The sequence below is a fragment of the Stenella coeruleoalba genome, assembly GCF_951394435.1.
Source record: "Stenella coeruleoalba genome assembly, chromosome: 11".
Lineage (NCBI taxonomy): Eukaryota > Metazoa > Chordata > Mammalia > Artiodactyla > Delphinidae > Stenella > Stenella coeruleoalba.
Window position 1 is genome coordinate 89,642,966 of NC_137157.1, and position 18,290 is coordinate 89,661,255.

Genomic DNA, 18,290 nt, shown 5'->3' on the forward strand with positions numbered 1-18,290 from the left:
TATCCCATACCACTCCTCTTGCCTTTTATCAAGTGGCCTTTTTTCAAGTACCTTTCTTTTGGTCAACACTTTGTGGTGTTGATATTAGGGCCAGAAGTATTGTTGAATTACAATTAGAACCAATACCCTTCAGGAAGCATCTAGAGAGATCAGACATCATAAAACTAGCATCTTTGGGGCTTCCCTGGTGGTGCAGTGGTCCCCGATGCAGGGGACACGGCTTCCTACCCCGGTCCGGGAAGATCACACATGCCGCGGAGCGGCTGGGCCCGTGAGCCATGGCCGCTGAGCCTGTGCATCCGGAGCCTGTGCTCCGTAGCGGGAGAGGCCACAACAGTGAGAGGCCCGCGTACCGCAAAAAAAAACGCCCAAAAAAACAACCAAAAAACTAGCATCTTTGGTATGGGAGGCATTACATACATTATCTCTTTTAACTCTTACAAGAGCTCTTCAAGGCAGATCCCCTTATTTCCATATTACAGGTAAGAAATAGGCTCAGAAAGATAAAATGACTTGTCCATGGTCCACATGGGGAGAGAGGGACAGAGTTGGGATGGAAATCCTGATCTTTCTGACTCCAAAACCCATGTTCTTTTCACTTTGCTATGCTATCTCTAGTAAATGAAAAAGTGCTAAGATAGTATTAATATGTCTTTGATTTTATTCTTTTCTTTAACACTGTACACTACTTAAATGACTACTGATCTAATCGAGAATGGCTCAGAAGATTGTGTTTTTGAGATCCATGGAGATTCTTTTAACTTTTTTTTTCTGTTGACTGATCTACATCCCACTGACCCAGAGGTATGAGGTATTGGAACATGTTTATAAAGAACGGCGTGCCTTTAAAGAGAGGAAGTTGTGGAGGATTAGGAAAAATAGAACAAGCAATGGTAGCATTAGCTAGTTGTTTATCCCTTTGCCTCTCTGAATTATAAGTTTCTTGAGGGCAGGGAATTGAGTCTCAATGATCTTTAAGCACAGCACATCACATGTGCTCTGCACTCACAAACTGTTTGCTGGATGAAATCAGCACTAAATATACTTTTTACAGAAGTTTGTTTAGAATGTTTAGAAGGGGATGAATTTTTCTTCACACAGGAAGTTGAACGTAATTACATTTCATTTATTCATTCATTCATCATTTATTGAGCATTTGTTGAGTATCTGTTCTGTGCCAGACACTGGAAACACAGAGGCGAATAAGGCAGGATCTCTGCTTTCTGTGATCAGGGAACCCAGAGAATGGAGGCAACCAGAGAACCATTTCAGTAGAGTGTGGAGCTAAATGGAGTATGTATTAAACAAACAAATAAGCAATGGACTTTGCAATCAGAGAGACCTTCTCTGCCTTAGTTTTCTTATCTAAGAAGTGGAAACAGTAGCAGTACCTACTTGACACAGTTTTTGGGAGTAGGTTAAGTGAAAAAGAGAAAAAAATGTTCATGTTTATCTTTATATCTCAGTGCATAGGAGAAGGGAGAGGCTCACGGTGGTTGAGGGAGTCAGAAAAGTCTTTACTGGGGATGTGACCCTTGACTATTTTTAAAATAAATTTATTTATGTATTTACTTTTGGCTGTGTTGGGTCTTTGTTGCTGCACGCGGGCTTTCTCTAGTTGCAGTGAGCGGGGGCTACTCTTCGTTGTGGTGCGTGGGCTTCTCATTGCGGTGGCTTCTCTTGTTGCGGAGCACGGGCTCCAGGCACGCAGGCTTCAGTAGTTGTGGCTCGCAGGCGCAGTAGTTGTGGCTCGCAGGCTCAGTAGTTGTGGTGCACGGGCTTAGTTGCTCCGCGGCATGTGGGATCTTCCCAGACCAGGGATCAAACCAGCGTCCCCTGCATTGGCAAGCGGATTCTCAACCACTGAGCCACCAGGGAAGCCCTGACCCTTGACTTTTATAGGATAAATTTTTGAGGTCAAGAATGAGAGTATGAGGTGGGACTCCAGGGCATTCCACGCAGAAAGATAAATAAATGTGAAGTGTGCAGAATGGGTGGGCATGATGAGAGTGGTGGGGAATTCTGCATGTTTTCACAGACGGAGCCTCCAGGATTATTAGAAAGAACTGAATAAGCAGTTATTTTTCATTTTTGTAAGTAACAATACAATAGTCATTATACTGGAGTAGGAGAGAATAAAGGTACCAAACTTGTTTGAAGAATTGCACGAATCCCTTCTACTAATCATGTGACTTTCTGAATGTAGTCCTTTATGTAGCAAGTAAATTCTTGTGTTCTTTTTCAGTCCTGTGGCACTCAAGTGATTTTATTAAGAAAGAGCACTTGTGTGTTTGGGTGAAATCAGAGGTCCTCTCTCAAACCATATTTTTAAAAAAATTTAATTTAATTTTTTTTTTAATTGAAGTATAGTTGATTTACAATGTTGTGTTAGTTTCTCTGTACAGCAAAGTGATTCAGTTATATATACATATATATGTGTGTGTGTGTGTGTGTGTGTGTGTGTGTATATATATATATATATATATGCATGTATACTTTTCCATCATGGTTTACTGAACTATTCTTATATTTAGTAGCATGGAAACATAAGAATCTAATATCCCACAAAGGTGGGATCTAGTCCTATTTGAGCCAATCCAGAATTCTAAGAACCATGAACAGTTTCTCAACAGAACCTGAAACATAATACTTAGGAACGTTCTAAAATAATCTGTTAAGTGAATGAATTATGTGCTTGATAAGAGGTCAGAGTTTTGTAGTTGAAAATTGTGTTTTTAATGTAAGGAGAAAAAAAGGGGAAAAAAAGATCAATAGAAGGAAGAGAAGTTTATATTTAAGTAGAGGGAAAAAGATATTTTCAAAGTCCTCTATTGAAGACTATTGACATGAATTTCATTTTATTTAGAAGATCCTTTATTAGCACCATTAGAGTATTACTTCTCTATCACCATTAGAATATTATTCCTTATCCTAGAAATACATGCATATTATTGATATATTTATTGGTTTAATGCAACAATAGAATGTTTCCAGTGTCTGAAATATAACGTTTGTGATCATTAAACACTGTAATTTTTTTCTGTGGATTCTAATATTTATAATGTTTTGTAATATTGCAATTGTTTCTAATATTTTTCATTAGAAAATAAATGTTTAAAAAAGTATAAGCAGCAAAACAAATCCATAAAGAGAAATATGGATGAAATTTGTCACTTTTGAGATGACATTGAACACAATTTAATTTTCTGCAATAATTTTGACATTTGAAGTTAATGGTAATCTGAGACATGAACATATAATAAGTATGTTGATTTTAAGTATGTTGATTTTTTAAGTATGTTTTAAGTATGCTGTTTTTTTAAATTTTAAGAAAGATATACTTGTGATGAAAGAGAAAGAAGATACATTTAACTTTCATATGTGGAAGAAAACAGAACATTATTGTAGCTATGTAGATTTTTTTCCCCCAAATAAGCGTGCTAATCTTGTTTGTGTGTGTGTGTGTGTGTGTGTAATCTCCAGTTTCTCTTTCCAGTATGTTTTAAGAACTTTTACTGTTTTATGAACAACTGTGTATTGGGATTTAGAATTATTACTTTTTAATTCAGAAATATTAATTTAGAAACCCTGTCTTTAGGTTGATTTGTCTTATTATTTTAGTGTATTTATCTACACTATCAGAACTTCTGATGTAAAGTCTGTTGAGTTTGTGTACTGTGACTAGGTTATATATTTTTTACATCTCATGATCCTTTTAGTCAAGAGAGAACATTAATTTTGTTGGTAGTTCTTTTATTTAGCTCTTTTGTGGGGCCTTGTTAGACTCTGAATAATTTAAAAGCAATGGAATCCTTTCTGTGATAAAAATCTAGTCATTAGGCCAAATCTTGTAGCATTATTCACATGATACTCATGCATGTAAAGGTGTGGAATTAATATGTATGCCTGAAGGATGTGTATTAAAGAGGGTTTTTTTTAATTATTGAGGAAAATAACCCTCTAAAGATTTTAATGTGCGTGAATTCACAGATTTGCTTAAAGTTTTATCTCTTCTGTTTTTAAGTGAATGATCCATGAGAGTCAACCCTGAACAATAATGTGTAAAGAACAATATAAAAAACATTTATAACTTCATTTAAATTTAGGAATAATTAGTCCTCTATTTCTTTTGTACATTAGTATATTTGCTATCTTTATAGAATTATAGAAGGAATTAAGGGTTTAAAGTACCATTTCTTCTTTTTCTGTTATTTTACATTTTCATATATTTCTTATGCAAATGACTGAAATAAAAGTTTCAGCACCATTGATTAAAACATCTATGCACTTCACTGTATTTCACATTTTTCACCTTAATCCTCAAGATTTTCCATGGTCTCATGAAGGAAATAGTCTTATAAAAATCTTGAAGCAGATAAATGACCATGTGGGTTTTCCCTTGACACCCCTTCTCCATCCTGCTTCCCTCCTTCCTGCTTTACCCCATCCTCCAGCCCCAGTGTTCGACCTCTTTTCAGCGCCCAAATGACGTTAGCTGAAAAATGTATCTTTCATAACTTTGCTATCTTTCCAGTTACAATTTGAACTCTTTCTCACTGCCTGGTGAGATCTCAGCCGTGGAGAGTGAAATCTGAATAAAGGAGACATTCATGGTGGTTATGACATTGAAGGTTAAGTTTAGGCTGCTGGAGAGTTTGAAACAAAGGAGTGATTGAAGCCCTCATCACCTTCATCTTACTTGGGTAGTAAGTAAATTATTTTGAAAGTAAAGTCTCATTATGAAGATAATGAAATCTTGTCCAGACTAAATACATTCACAGTGACTGACTTCAGCTGGAATGCATCTTAACACCATTCAGTTTTCGTACAAATTAGAAATGATCCACCATAGTTTTGTGTGTATATTAGAATATATGCTAGTGACTTTTTTTTTTTAACATTTTGTTTTGTAGGAGCCCCTTAACACTGTAGGGAATTTTAGAATTTGAATTCAAATATTTGTCAAGTAAATTTGTATAATATAAAAAAATTTTTTTATGGAATAGTCCATGGTCTTCTAAAGGGTCTTCAAATAGGAATAAACGTTTCCTCATCTTGGGACTTCCCTGGTGGCCCGTGGTTAAGACTGCGCCCTTCCACTCCAGGGGGCACGGGTTGGATCTCTGGTGAGGGAACTAAGATCCCACACATGCAGCACAGTGGCGGAGTTTCCTCATCTTGCCTCCAAAGCCTCCCCTCCCACACCTTACCTATATCTGTTACCTAGAGTTATTTCCACTTTCTCTCTTTCCCAGGCAGTTGGAATATTTGAAGTATGATTTTTGTGAGCTATCACTGTACTACAGGGTAGAAGGCCTGAGAATATGGTATAATTTAGCCCAGTGGCTACCGATTATATATTGTGTTATATTTATGGTTTTCAAAGGCATTTATATGATTAACCTAAAAGATTCCAAACTAAAAGATTCCAAACTAATGGATTAAGTAGTAAAATGATCGGGAAAACTAGTGGTGGTAGATTCTGATAGATAATAGAAATAGTTTGGCAGTAACAAAAGTAGAAACGCTAAAATTTCCCAAGAATCTATAGGCTGTTTTTACCACCACTGTGCTGTTCATGAACTACATATGGGGAACTTTGATTATATATACTGTAAAGAACAATGTATTGTTTGTTAGAAGTATATGTTAACTATTTATTCAGTAAATAAACATAAAATAAAGTAAAGTTGGGTTCTGAACTGTCCCTGTTCTTGCAAGATTTAACAGCCAGATCTTTCTGGCTAACACTGATTTTATTAGGCTAATGCGGACATTCATTGGATTTTGGATATTAGGTGTAATGTAACAAATGTTTGCTGTCCACAGAGGTGGGTTTAGTTCTGTGATCCTGAGAGAGCGGATATAAACTTGCGGGGAAGCTTTTAAGATGAGGTAGCTGATCTAAACCTGCTGGGTTTTTCTCCCTTCCAAAGGAGCACGGGAGTGTGTAGAATTTTGCAAGGAGTTGATTTGAGAACTTGACTTAATTTTAAAGGCAAAAGACACTCATTATTTTTTTTTTTTTCCTGAAAGAACTTTTAAAAGCTTCTAGCTGTGATCACCTTAGCTTCCTATTTCCCCCTTACTCTTACTAAGTTTCTGTTACTGCTGTCAGCTATAGCAATCACTGGGAAGGATAATACTGGGGTAAAATTTCCTTTGAAAGGAAAATTATGGAAGAGGGATGTGTACAATGTGCATGTGTACAAAATGCATATTGAATACAATGAAGTACATACTGAAAGGTCTTTTGTACGTGAGGGTGAGTTTTGTTAGTTGTTGTGGTGATAGATCTTGTTTGATTCATTTCAGTTTTCTCCAGTGATCCTTTTGTGGTATGCATATACGAGATAGTTAAGTGAGATTAAGGATTTGGCTAAACCATTAGCAGGCACATTGGCTTAATTCAACCCAATCTAGTTTCTTGATCAAACAGTTCTGGACATATTCAGCTTTATTTAATAGAAAATAATTTTGTTTCATTTAGTGAAAGTTATCTGTCAATAAAGAAATATTTAAAAAGTGCCTGTATTACTAAATAATAATAATAATTACTGTAATTAATAAGACAGACAAGGTTGCTATCCTTACTGAGTCCACAGTGTCAGAAACCTAGATTAGAAGAAGCATAAAAAACTTAAAAGAAGCATCAGATTCTAGGTAAATGGTCAAAAATGTGGAAAATAAAGAATAACCTTTCTGGCTTCTTCCTCCCTCCCATCCTTCTTCTCTTTCCTTTTCCTTCCCTCTTGTTCATTTCTAAGAGAGTGAAGATATTCACATTTTGTGTTATATTTTTAAACACATCCTGATATTGTGGATTTATAAAATAACTCCATTTCCAAATTATGTATGATTTTACAGTCATCCCTCAAAGGAACATTTGTTATTTGTAAACAGCTGTGGGAAAAATTATGGTATGCCAGAACTCCCTTTGAAAGATTTTCAACTGTTAAGGTCAACTTAAGATCAGAACAGACAAGTATGGTTTGTATTAGGTTTATACACACTGCTCAGTATTTTTTTTCTTGGAAATGTTTAGGAATGAGGAAGGCATTATACATAAAATGAAGTCATACTAAAGACCTCAGGCTGGTTGTAAAGTGGTAAACTTTAGAGATGGGGAAATATGTGTTATCGTGAATTTGGAATGTGTGTAACTTTAAGACCATCATCTGAAGCAACACTGCCTTTGTATTTGACTTGCAAGAAAGAAAGATGGGGACTCCTCCTCCTCTAGTGGAGCCCAGTACTTCCTAACACACATCTCAAATTACACACCGCTGAAATGATCCCCACAATGTGTTTGGCTCATGTGTTTCTCGTTAGCAACTATGAATGAAAGATTCATAACTATCTATTTCAAAAAACGTCTTTATTTGCATTACAAAGAGCTTGCTTGGAACAGGATCAAGAATTGTTTTTAAATTGTAAGTCAGCATGTATGGGTTGGGCCATGATTGACACTGGACCTTTAAAAAAATAATTTCTGTGCACAAAGAAGGTTCTGAATAAATATTTATCAGACCATCAATTACTACGTTGACTGTAGAAGGATAAGAGTACCTGAGTTTTCCCACATTCTTAGTGATTTGGATCAAATATTTTTGTAGCTATTATAGAAAGCCCTGCTAACCTTTCCCTTATCTTTCCTACCGGGTGGTATATGACAGGATCACAGAAAGGAGTAGGATGTCATACAAACTTGCCAGACAGATAATTAGAGTCCCCGTGGCAACCTTGTGACCTGATTCTCCAAGCCCTGTCTACCTCACTCGAGAGTTATAGCTGTATACTCTTAGCTTAAAGAACTCTTGGCTTGTATACAAGTTGGGGGTTGGAAAGAAGGAGGGAAGGGTAGATATATAAATCCATTTCTGCGGTTTTGCCAAATCTGTAATATAGAAGCACTTTTGTTCTAAAAGGAAACTTAATTCATTATTTCCTCATTTTGGCTATTCCTCCTTATATGTTAACAAATCACTACCAAACAAATCACTACCAGAGGAGCTTATTTATTTTTTTTAATTGATGGCGCACTAAAAGTTAGTTATTTTTGAACTCTTCTCCTTAAAGGAAAAGGTAAAATGTGAATGTATCGGTTAGACGTGGTGGAATCATTTCTGTGCTTTTCTTTTGTCGTAAATTAGTTTGTGCGTTTCTGGTAGCAGTTCCTCAACTATCCAAATAAAATGAGGCTGTTTTTCTCTCACTAGGCAAATATTTATGAATACATGAAGTTTGTTATGTGATACTAAAGTCACATAAGATTTCCAGCCTTCGTTATACATTTTCTAAGTTGTTACTGCAAAAAAGAGAATTTTAGATATCACTGTGAGTCAGCTTTGTTTGGTTATACACTGACTTCTAATTGCCCTCTTGCCTCTGTATATGCTCACTAGATACGGATAGGAACTTCCTTTTCTCGCAGCATGTATATAGTTCGTGTCGTATGCTATGTTGAAATATCTTGTGTGGAGATTATTTGCTGGAATGATAAAACTGATGCAGATTTAGGTCAGCTGTACTTATTTAAATCACACTATTTTTGTTTGACAAGTACTTGTGCCGAAATACTTATTTGCTTCTACCATATCCTGTCTCTCTTCCCACTCCTAACATTTTCTTACCTCTCTCTAGCATTTCTTGAAGGGGCTCATAAACCCAGTTCTAAAATATTTCATGCATCTCCCATTAACAGGTAATTGGTCCCATGCCTATCTTTAATCCCCAACTGCACTGAGGTACCTCATTCATTTTCCTTCTTCCTCTGGGGATGATTGAAGTTCTTTAACCTCTTGACTGCCTTCTAATTTTCAACTTAGACCAAATTGTAGTCAGAGAATCATTAATAATCAAAATTAATAACATTGGAATGTAATTTTAATAATTTAGGCCTCTCTAGCTTATAAAGTGTATTATGGAGTCAGTTTAAACTGTTGTTCTTCTCTCATATGAATGTGTCTGAGTCAGAGTGTTTATATAGTAAGCTCTTGGAGTGCATGTGTCTCTTGGTGTGGTATTATGCGTAGCTAGAAACTATTCTCTTCACGGCCTCTTGCTGCTGCCTTTCTGTCTTGTTCCCAGCTAAGATTCTTGACAAGAAGCTTATACCCGTTGTTTCCTCTTCCTCACTTTTCCTACATTAGTCGGCCCACTTTAGTCTGGTGCCTAAGCTCATGTCTCTAGGTTATTTGTAATCTTCTAAAGGCCAAACCAAAAGGAAAACATTTAGTTTTTATCATACTTGGTTTTGCTGTAGCTGTTAGAGGTCATGGATTGTGTTTTGTTCACTACTGAATTTTTTATCACCTAGAGTTTCTAGTACTCTGTAGGTTGTCTATTTGCTGAATGAATATATGTTTGCAATGATCAGTGTTTTGTCTTGGTTTTTCCCAAAGAATGTTCTCTTCCTTTGGCTCCCACGGTGCTATTCTTTCCTGCTTTCCTTTGTTACCCATCTGCACTTAGATGTTAATTCAGAAGCTCAGCTCCTTGGAGTTTAATAGGTATCTAAAAGTTGTTCCAAAGTGGTAATCTTCTCAAGTAAGTTCTAGCATCATCTGTTGGTAGCAGGGAGAGCCATCATCTGTTGGTTCTCAGTTCATGGTTTTGTTCATAATCTAGATACTCACAAGTTGAGAAGTTTCTGAATTTTCTGGGATTCTTTTCTCAGCCTTCATCTGATTTCATGTTTCATTATCTTCCAAGGTGACTTCAGTCACTCACATTGTTTCAATTAGAACATTGACTCTCAATTCTTTATCTCCTCTGATTGCTGTTCCCCTGAGCTCGGGCCCTTTAGTTCTGGCTGTACCTGAATGTTGCACAGGCACCTTGGCCTTCACATAGCCCCAGATACATTGTTGCCTTTTTCCTAACCCAGCTTCCTTCTATTCTTTTCCTGTTTCTCTAAATGGAGCCACTATTACCCAGATGATAACATCAGGGGTCTGTGAACCTTTCTGGACTCTTTACTCTGCCTTAACCATCACTCTGTGCCGCCTTTAAGTGATCAGTCACCAAAGCCTGTTGATTCCTATTACAAAATGGGGGACAGGGCACGCCCTCCTTCCCTATCCTGACAGCTGATCATATTTTTATGTTGTTTAAAACTCCTCATTGTTTCCCCATGTGTTCGTTACATAGTCCAGGTCCGCCTCGTATAGCACACAACGAAGGAAGGCCCTGTGACACAGCTCCTGCTTTCCTTCCAGGCCTCCCTCTTTGATTGCTGAGCCCCACGAATGCCCTCACAATCGCAGTTCCTGGAATACACTCAGCTTCACTCTTCCATGGCTTTGCTCACACTGTTTCCTCTGCCTGGGTTCGCTCTCTGTCATCCTCATCAGCTTGTCTGTATCATTTTAGATCTGGCCTAAAGATCACTTTCCCAGAAAAAAAGTCCTTTCTTTGTGCCGGGGTAGTATCCTATACTTACTCTAAAGTAGTAATTATGTTGTGTTTTATGGCTTATTTACTTGCTTTTCTCTCCAGCCAGTCTGAACAGTTACAGGTGGAGGATGTGTCGGGATAATCTTTGTCTTTCTTGTGCCTTAGCACAATGCTGGATGCTCAGTGTGCGCTCAGTTTTTGTTTCAATACCTATTCAATGAATAAATGCATAGAATGCTCTGTGGTGTTAGTGAGATTCTCTTCTACATGTAAACAAAGTGTGATGGAAAAACTGAGCAGGATTCATTTATTCTCTATTTGACCATTTTACCTGCTTTCTTTCCCAGCGCGTTCTGGACGTGCAGTTGTGAGGAAGACCGTTTGTTTACAGTATCATTCTGTTTCCCTTTCTCTTGTCCTTAGTCCACTTATTGCACCATAGATGCCTCAAGGTTGTCCTCCAGCTGCCCAAGACATGTCGCTGTGACCATTCTTCTACCCTTGTGAAATTTACCGTTCAAGTTATGTCAGACTGGAGAGCCTGTAATTTATAGATAAAATGCTGGGATTAGACCAGTATGGAAAATTTTAATATTGAACCTTTTGCTTCTTTCTTATGCACCCTTCCTAATCTCCCTTTCAACGAAAAGAAGACCTATAGTATTTGCCAGTGAGAGATCAGTACCCAACCAAAACAGCTATCTGGAGGTGACTTATTTTGTATCTTAGTTACTTAAGAAATATCAGTTAGTTAAGAAAAAGTAGCCTGTGAGTAATCAAAGTAGATGATAAAGAATATGAAAATATTAGATATAAGAGAAATTTAGAGGTTGTGTAGTACAGCTGTCTCATTTTATTGATGAAGGGGAAACCATGACATGTCAAATGATTTGTCCTAAGTCACACAACTAATTTATTGCAGAATTAGTCCTGAAATCTAAGCACCCTAAGCCTTCATATGACTGTACTTTCATAAGCCTGATGCTCTCTTGAATTTGGTCAGGAAGCTGAAAATTCATTTATTCCAAATATTTATCAGCTGTCTTTTTTTTTAAACTAGATAGTGCCAGGCACTGGGGATACAGATGGTAATAAGGTGGCCCTCCATGGCTGGAACTAAATCATGGAGTGAGGAGGCATTAAAAATTACTAAAATTATGTAAATCGTAGACCAGTCTACTTAAGTCACTGGTATGATACTTGGCCTGTATTTAAAGCTTCTTTATTAAACTCTTAGAAAAAACTGGCTTAGCTTTTTTTCCAATCCCAGAGCAAAAAGGAAGAAAGAAATTAGAAGGTGATGATGAGGTTCCAGAAACATATATAAACAATAATGTGAAGCTTACATATATATCAGGCAAAAGAGCCCAACTCATTGCAGACTAAGAAGTGTTTATGAGCCTGAGCAGAGCATCAGTGGCTGAGTGTCCCTTGGGCTGCAGAAGAATGATGTCATCACATGGGGGAATGAGAGTTTTCTCCCCACAAAGAGTACCTATTTTGGCAATCACCCATGGACAGTAGTGCCCTTGTGGAAGTCTGGTAGTCCAGCAGAGAAGTTCCAGCATACCATTTTGAGGGGAAAAAAAAGTCTGAGGTTGCACGCATTGAAGAGGGTAACAGGAACAGTTTTACTTTACGTGCATCACCCCTCCCCGAAGGTGGCACAGTTCAGTGCCAGCAGGGACCTTCTTGGCCCCTGATTTCTTCCACAGGGGAAAGTGAGAGTGTGTGAGTGCCCAGTGCCCACAATGCTCTGTGTGCCTCATCCACACACACCCCCGTACCCCACCCTGTGGCCAGTTACCTGTGTGCCCCTGAAGCAACGAGAGTGAACTTTCTAGAAGTCAGCACAGGGCTGGAAAGCCAGCCTGACTCTGTAGAATTGGGAGAGACCATACAAACTTGAGCATTCAATACTGCCCTAGGGAAAGCAAAGGGGAGGCTGTCAGCACTTGACTTGGGTTTGCAGGATCCATGGAAGGCATGCAGTCTTAAGAATTCCCTCATAAGGCTTCCCTGGTGGGGCAGTGGTTGAGAGTCCGCCTGCCGATGCAGGGGACGCGGGTTCGTGCCCCGGTCAGGGAGCATCCCACATGCTGCGGAGCGGCTGGGCCCGTGAGCCATGGCCGCTGAGCCTGCGCGTCCGGAGCCTGTGCTCCGCAGCGGGAGAGGCCACAACAGTGAGCGGCCTGTGTACCGCAAAAAAAAAAAAAAAAAAAAGAATTCCCTCATAAAAGGGAATAAGAAGTATGAAACAGTCGAATACATAGAAAAGATTTGAGGGAGTCCCCTGGTGGTCCAGTGGTAAAGAATCCGCCTTCCAGTGCAGGGGATGCCGGTTCAATCCCTGGTCAGGGAACTAAGATCCCACCTGTCATGGGGCAACTAAACTCGTGTGCCACAACTACTGAGTTCATGCGCCTCAACTAGAGAGACTGCATGCCACAAACAACAGAGTCCATGCGCTCTGGAGCCCACGCACCCTGGAACCCGCATGCCACAAGTAACGAAAAGAAAACCTACACGCCACAACAAGAGAGAAGCCTGCACGCCACAACAAAAGATCCCACATGCCTCAACGAAGATCCTGCATGCCACAACTAAGACCTGTTGCAGCCATTAAATAAATAAATAAATAAATTTTAAAAATAAGTTAAAAAAAATAGTGTTTAAAAAAAAAAAGATTTGAGCAAGTCTCAGCATTCCTAACAGGGCTCCAGAAGATTTTCTCTCCTGAAACCAGTCAGTAAGACTGAAGAGGTGACTGCTTCTTCAGATATAAAGACAGCAATGCAAGACTCCAAGGAACAGGAAAAAAAAATCAAGGAAAAAATGACACCACCATAAGAACACAATAATTTTCCAGTAACTGACCCACTCTCCTCCTGCCAAATGGAGATCTGCAATTTTTTCCCAGTAAAAGAATTCAAAATAGTTATTTTAAGGAAGCTCAGGGACCTACAAGAAAACACAGAAAAGCGATTCAGTGAAATTTTTAAAAATCGATACGTGAACAAAAGGAGAAGTTTAACAGAGAGACAGAGATCTTAGAAAAAGAACCAAATAGAAATTCTGGAGCTGAAGAATATGATGAATGAAATGCATTAGAGGGCATCAGTGTCAGCCTGGATCATGCAAAAGAAAGAATCTGTGAAGTAGAGGACGGATTATTTCAAATTATCCCTTTGGAGGAGTACAAAAAAGGAAAGAATGAAAAATAGTGAATAAAGCCTATGTGAACTATGGAATACCATTAGGAGAAACAACCTACATATTATTGAAGTCCCAGAAGGAGAAGAGAGGGAGAAAGGGGCAGAAAGCTTATTTAAAGAAATAATGGTTGAGAATTTACCAAATATGGGGAGAAAATTGGGCATCTAAATTCATGAAGCTCATAATTTCCCCCCAGATTTCAACTCCAAATGATTTACTCCAGTACACGTTATAATAAAATTGTTTAAAATCAAAGACAAAGAATTTCAAAAGCAGCAAGAGAAAAACCTTCCTTAGATAGGAGGGAACCCCCATAAAGCTATATCAGTGGGTTTCTCAGCAGAAACCTTGAAGGCCAGGAGAGAGTGAGATGATATATTCAAAGGGGTGAAAGGAAAACACTGCCAGCCAAGAGTATTTTATGTAGTAAAGTTGTCCTTCAGAAACAGAGATAAAGACTTTCCCAGACAAACGAAAGCTGAGGGAATTCACCCATTATACCTGCTTGATGGAAAAGGCTGAAAGTTCTTCAAGCTGAAAATGAAAGGACCCTAATTAGGAAACATATGAAACATATGGCAATGTAAACACAATGGTAAAGATAACTATACAGTCATATTCAGAATACTTCAATACTGTATTATACTAGTGTGTTAAACAGTTAACTCTAGTATAAAGGTTAAAGGACAAAAGTATTAAAAATAACTATAGCTGCAATAATTTGTTAATGGATACACACTACAAAAAAGAGGTAAATTGTGGCATCAAAAACAAAATGTGTGGGTTTCCCTGGTGGCGCAGTGGTTGAGAGTCCGCCTGCCGATGCAGGGAACACGGGTTCGTGCCCCGGTCTGGGAGGATCCCACATGCTGCGGAGCGGCTAGGCCCGTGAGCCATGGCCGCTGAGCCTGCGTGTCCAGAGCCTGTGCTCCGCAAGGGGAGAGGCCACAACAGTAAGAGGCCCGCGAACCACACACACACACAGAAAAAAATGTGTAGCCACATTGGAAAAGTCATATGTGGAAAAGCTGCATAACTGAAATGGATTGAAGGGTGATCTGTTATATATCATTTATGATTTGAGAAGCTGTTATTTGTTTATTTATGTGTATACATACACAGTTTTGAAGAGTAGTAACTTTGAAAAAGCTTTCTTGTCCGATGCCAAAGTTAGGGTCTGGTTTATTGTAGAGACTCTATAAAGGTTTTGACTGAATATTGAAGAAAAGTCTTACGCTTCAAATTATTTTCCCAAAACATTATAAACGTGTTATGTTCACAGTTGAGTTTGCAGAAATTTATTTAATCCTCCGTAGCGCTGAGTTATAGTGGCTAAAATTTTCTAGTTTTGTAATTGGAACAAGAGTCATAAAATCCATCTGGGAACCTGAGAAACATATCCTACCCTTGTTACTAAAACCTTTTGAATAATATTCTCTCTAGCCTTTCTCATGTGCTTAAACAATCTATTTTTTTCCCCTAGAGAGGTATTTTCATCTCTCTTTTTCCTCTGCTGATTCAGGGGTAGAAGAACTTCTCTTGCCAAAAGAAGATACTGTTTTCTATATGATAAAGTGATTACGTTGGTTTATCTCATTTTAGCTCTCCTGATCTTAAATTGTGTTTATGCTATTTAAGTTTGTGTTGTATGAATAGTTTTTGCAGCATCCTAACTGTTTCCCAAAGTCTCTCTGTGCTGATAAATTGATTCCTTTTTCAGATCATCTAAAGTGACTTGGCTGAAATTAAAAGAGAGTTAGAGACTGGTGGTAAAATGTTCTAAAATCAAAGCAAGAAGGTAAAAAGTATTAAGGACAAAAGCTTGCTCGGCCAGATTTCATGGGATAGTTTGGTCTTGCTGGTGACAAAGTACTATTGTGGGTTTCTGGGACTCGGACTTGCACTTTGGTTCATGTCCAAAAGTCGAGCTCCTTTGTTTTGACAGGGAGTTGATCTGAATCCACATCTCTCTAGAGAGCAAAGCTTGTCCACCCAGAGTGCTAGCCCTGTACTTGTTCCAACCCTTACTTGGCCTTTGGGCAAAGCTTACTCTTGTGTTCAGTGGCTTATTGCCTGGAATTCAAAAGGAAAGTTATGATTGGATGACCCTTAAGTTTTGTGTTACCTTGTCAGTTGAAGGACTTGTATATGACAGGCATGTTTTCTCTAATTCATTTCCAAAAGTTTAGAGGAAAAAAGAAAGGAAAAAATCGTGATGGAATTTGGGAAGTCACTTCCTTATGATATCTCATTTAAGGTCATGATTAAATTATACAAAATATGTTTCTTTCCTTCTTTGTATTTTGAAATTAGCTCTCAATACTGGTACAAATAATTCTTACAGTGAGTTAGCTTCAGAAATAATTCAATGCCATGGAGAATTTCTAGCGCATTAGAAGAACACATCTTTGACCCCTTCTCCTTTGCCTGCCATATCCAATTGGTGGCCAACTCCTGCTACTTTCACATTAAAGTTAATCCTTGCCTCTGCCCTGTCTGCCCTACATTCACTGTTTTAGGGCTACTTAAATGTTTTCTTAAGCTATTAACCTCCTAAACGGTCTCTACATTTGCTTCCATCCTATTTCAATTCATTCTAATTGCTACTTCCAGTTCAGTTTCGCTAAAGCCGAGCTCAGATTTTGTCAGCCGGTCCTTAAAGAACTGCCAACAGAAGATTCAGCCTATCCATAACCTGGTTGCTTCCTTTCATTTTTACTTTAGCCTTACTTCTCTCTTTCCTTATAAATGACTGGTTAGCCAAACTGAAGTACTATGCACTTGCCCCTGAATTCTTCAATCTCTCCCATTTCTCTACCCTTAGTATCTCTCTTCCCTCTTTACTTGGAATGTCTTTTGCCCTTAGCTTCATATGCAAATCTATTCTATCTTTTGGCAAATTTATTCTGTGCCATTATGGAATAATCTTTACCTTCCCAGGTAAACCCTCCCCCTGCTGCCCCCGCAACCCTCCAAGTTGTTTTCTCAGGATCTCTTTGGCACTTACTTCTGTTGTGTACTGTGTACTGTAATTTATATACGTATGTCTTACCTGCCACCGGGTATTTACCTTCTCCCTATCTGACTCCGTAGACTCCATGTCTGATTTTTACTTCTGGCTGGACCACAAGGTCTAGAGCGGTGATTTTTATGTGTGATAAAAGCTTACTATATATGTTTGTTAAATGGTGAAATAAATGAATCTCTGTCCTGTATATTTCATCGTGAGTTTTATATCAATAGCACCTCAGCTCCCAAATCTGAAAAGGAAAATTATAATACTGGCCACAGTTTTTACTGAGCCTACACTGAAGTACTCTGAAAAAGTTTAATCGTGGAGACCATCAGAATGTACTCTGTCATTTAGGATAAAACCTCTGGCAAACACGCCTCTTTTTCAAGTTCTCAGTTTTCAAATGCGGGCTATGATTATTCCCTTTAAACATCTCACAGATTTAATAAGTGAGCCATTGTGTTAAAGTTTTATAACTTACTCCATGAAGAAACTGAACTCTTGAAGTAAAAGGCCAACAGAGATGAGAGTATTTCGATTTGACACTTTCTTTTCTATCCGTTCCTGTCATTAGAGAACAGTTTTCAAGGTTTGTATAAAATGCCAACCTATGAATAAGACAATGAGATCTTTCAGATACTTTTACTAACCAAACCCTCCTGAAAACGGCCTCAAAAGCAACCCTTCAGCACGTTGTTTTTAGCAAGCTCTGTGATAATTGTGAGTATTTTTAATAGTATGAATAATGCTATCCATTCTTTTTGGGTTTTTTTCTAATTTATTTTGCAGTTTTCTTTGGTAAAATGAATTGGGTTCACTATTGCTTGTTAGAATATTATTTACTAAGTGATTCTCAATCCAGGTTTTTATAATGAATAAAGTCCAATTAAGAATATGAAAATTATAAATAATTATGACAGTGGAACTATTTTGGGTACTATTCAGCTGCTGAAAGTAAAACAAGTGTAATTGCAAAAAACATTTGAAAAATAAAGAAACATGGCTTTGGTCAGAATGCTCAGGAAATTTTTGTACTGTGTTCAATTTATCTTGCTCTGTACTCAGATTCTGGTGTATGCTAGCATTAGACAAAGGACTGAAAATATGGTTACTATTTAGGGATGTTCATTGTTTGAGAAGAAATTCAACCGAATCTTTAACATTCTCATGACATGTGTGGAATAATTTTATAGAGACTATTTTAAATTATAAATGCATCTTATGTGTTAATGTCTTAAAAGTATTTTGCTTTCCAGATATGAAACTTAAGATATTTCTGTGGAAATGTTTTATTCTAATTTTTGTGTTCAGTGGTGTCTTATACTATATTTGTTTAAATGTTTGAAAGTTGATTGATAACCACAATGCTGGTTTGCTTGTTTTACTTAAAGTTTTGAAGAATTCTCTTAAATGTTTCCATGAAAGTATATTTTTCATTTATTTCTTCCTTATATGTATATACCAAGTGTGACATTTATTTTAATGAGTCTGTCAATAAAATATACAGAAGTAGAATTGCTATTTTGTGTTGTTAATGATGGAAAAATGACTTGTAATATGTGCCTGACTATCTTGTATTTTGCATGCTTTTTGATAAGCATACATCAGTTTATTTTGCTAACATTATTCTATAGAAAGAGAACTCCTTCTTTTAGCGGTAAGT

The 18,290-nt window shown here is 37.7% G+C and overlaps 1 protein-coding gene across 6 annotated transcripts in view; it reads left to right on the forward strand.

Moving 5' to 3' along the window:
• EPS8 (EGFR pathway substrate 8, signaling adaptor) overlaps window positions 1-18,290 on the forward strand; it is a 261,244-nt gene that overhangs the window by 73,998 nt on the left and 168,956 nt on the right. For 3 of the 6 annotated variants that reach the window (XM_079936969.1, XM_079936968.1, XM_079936970.1), the window contains one exon: window positions 4,535-4,706. The exons of the other annotated variants lie outside the window; for them this stretch is intronic. The gene's annotated coding sequence lies outside the window, so the exon portion shown is untranslated. The remainder of the gene's footprint in view (window positions 1-4,534; window positions 4,707-18,290) is intronic. 6 annotated transcript variants of the gene reach the window in all.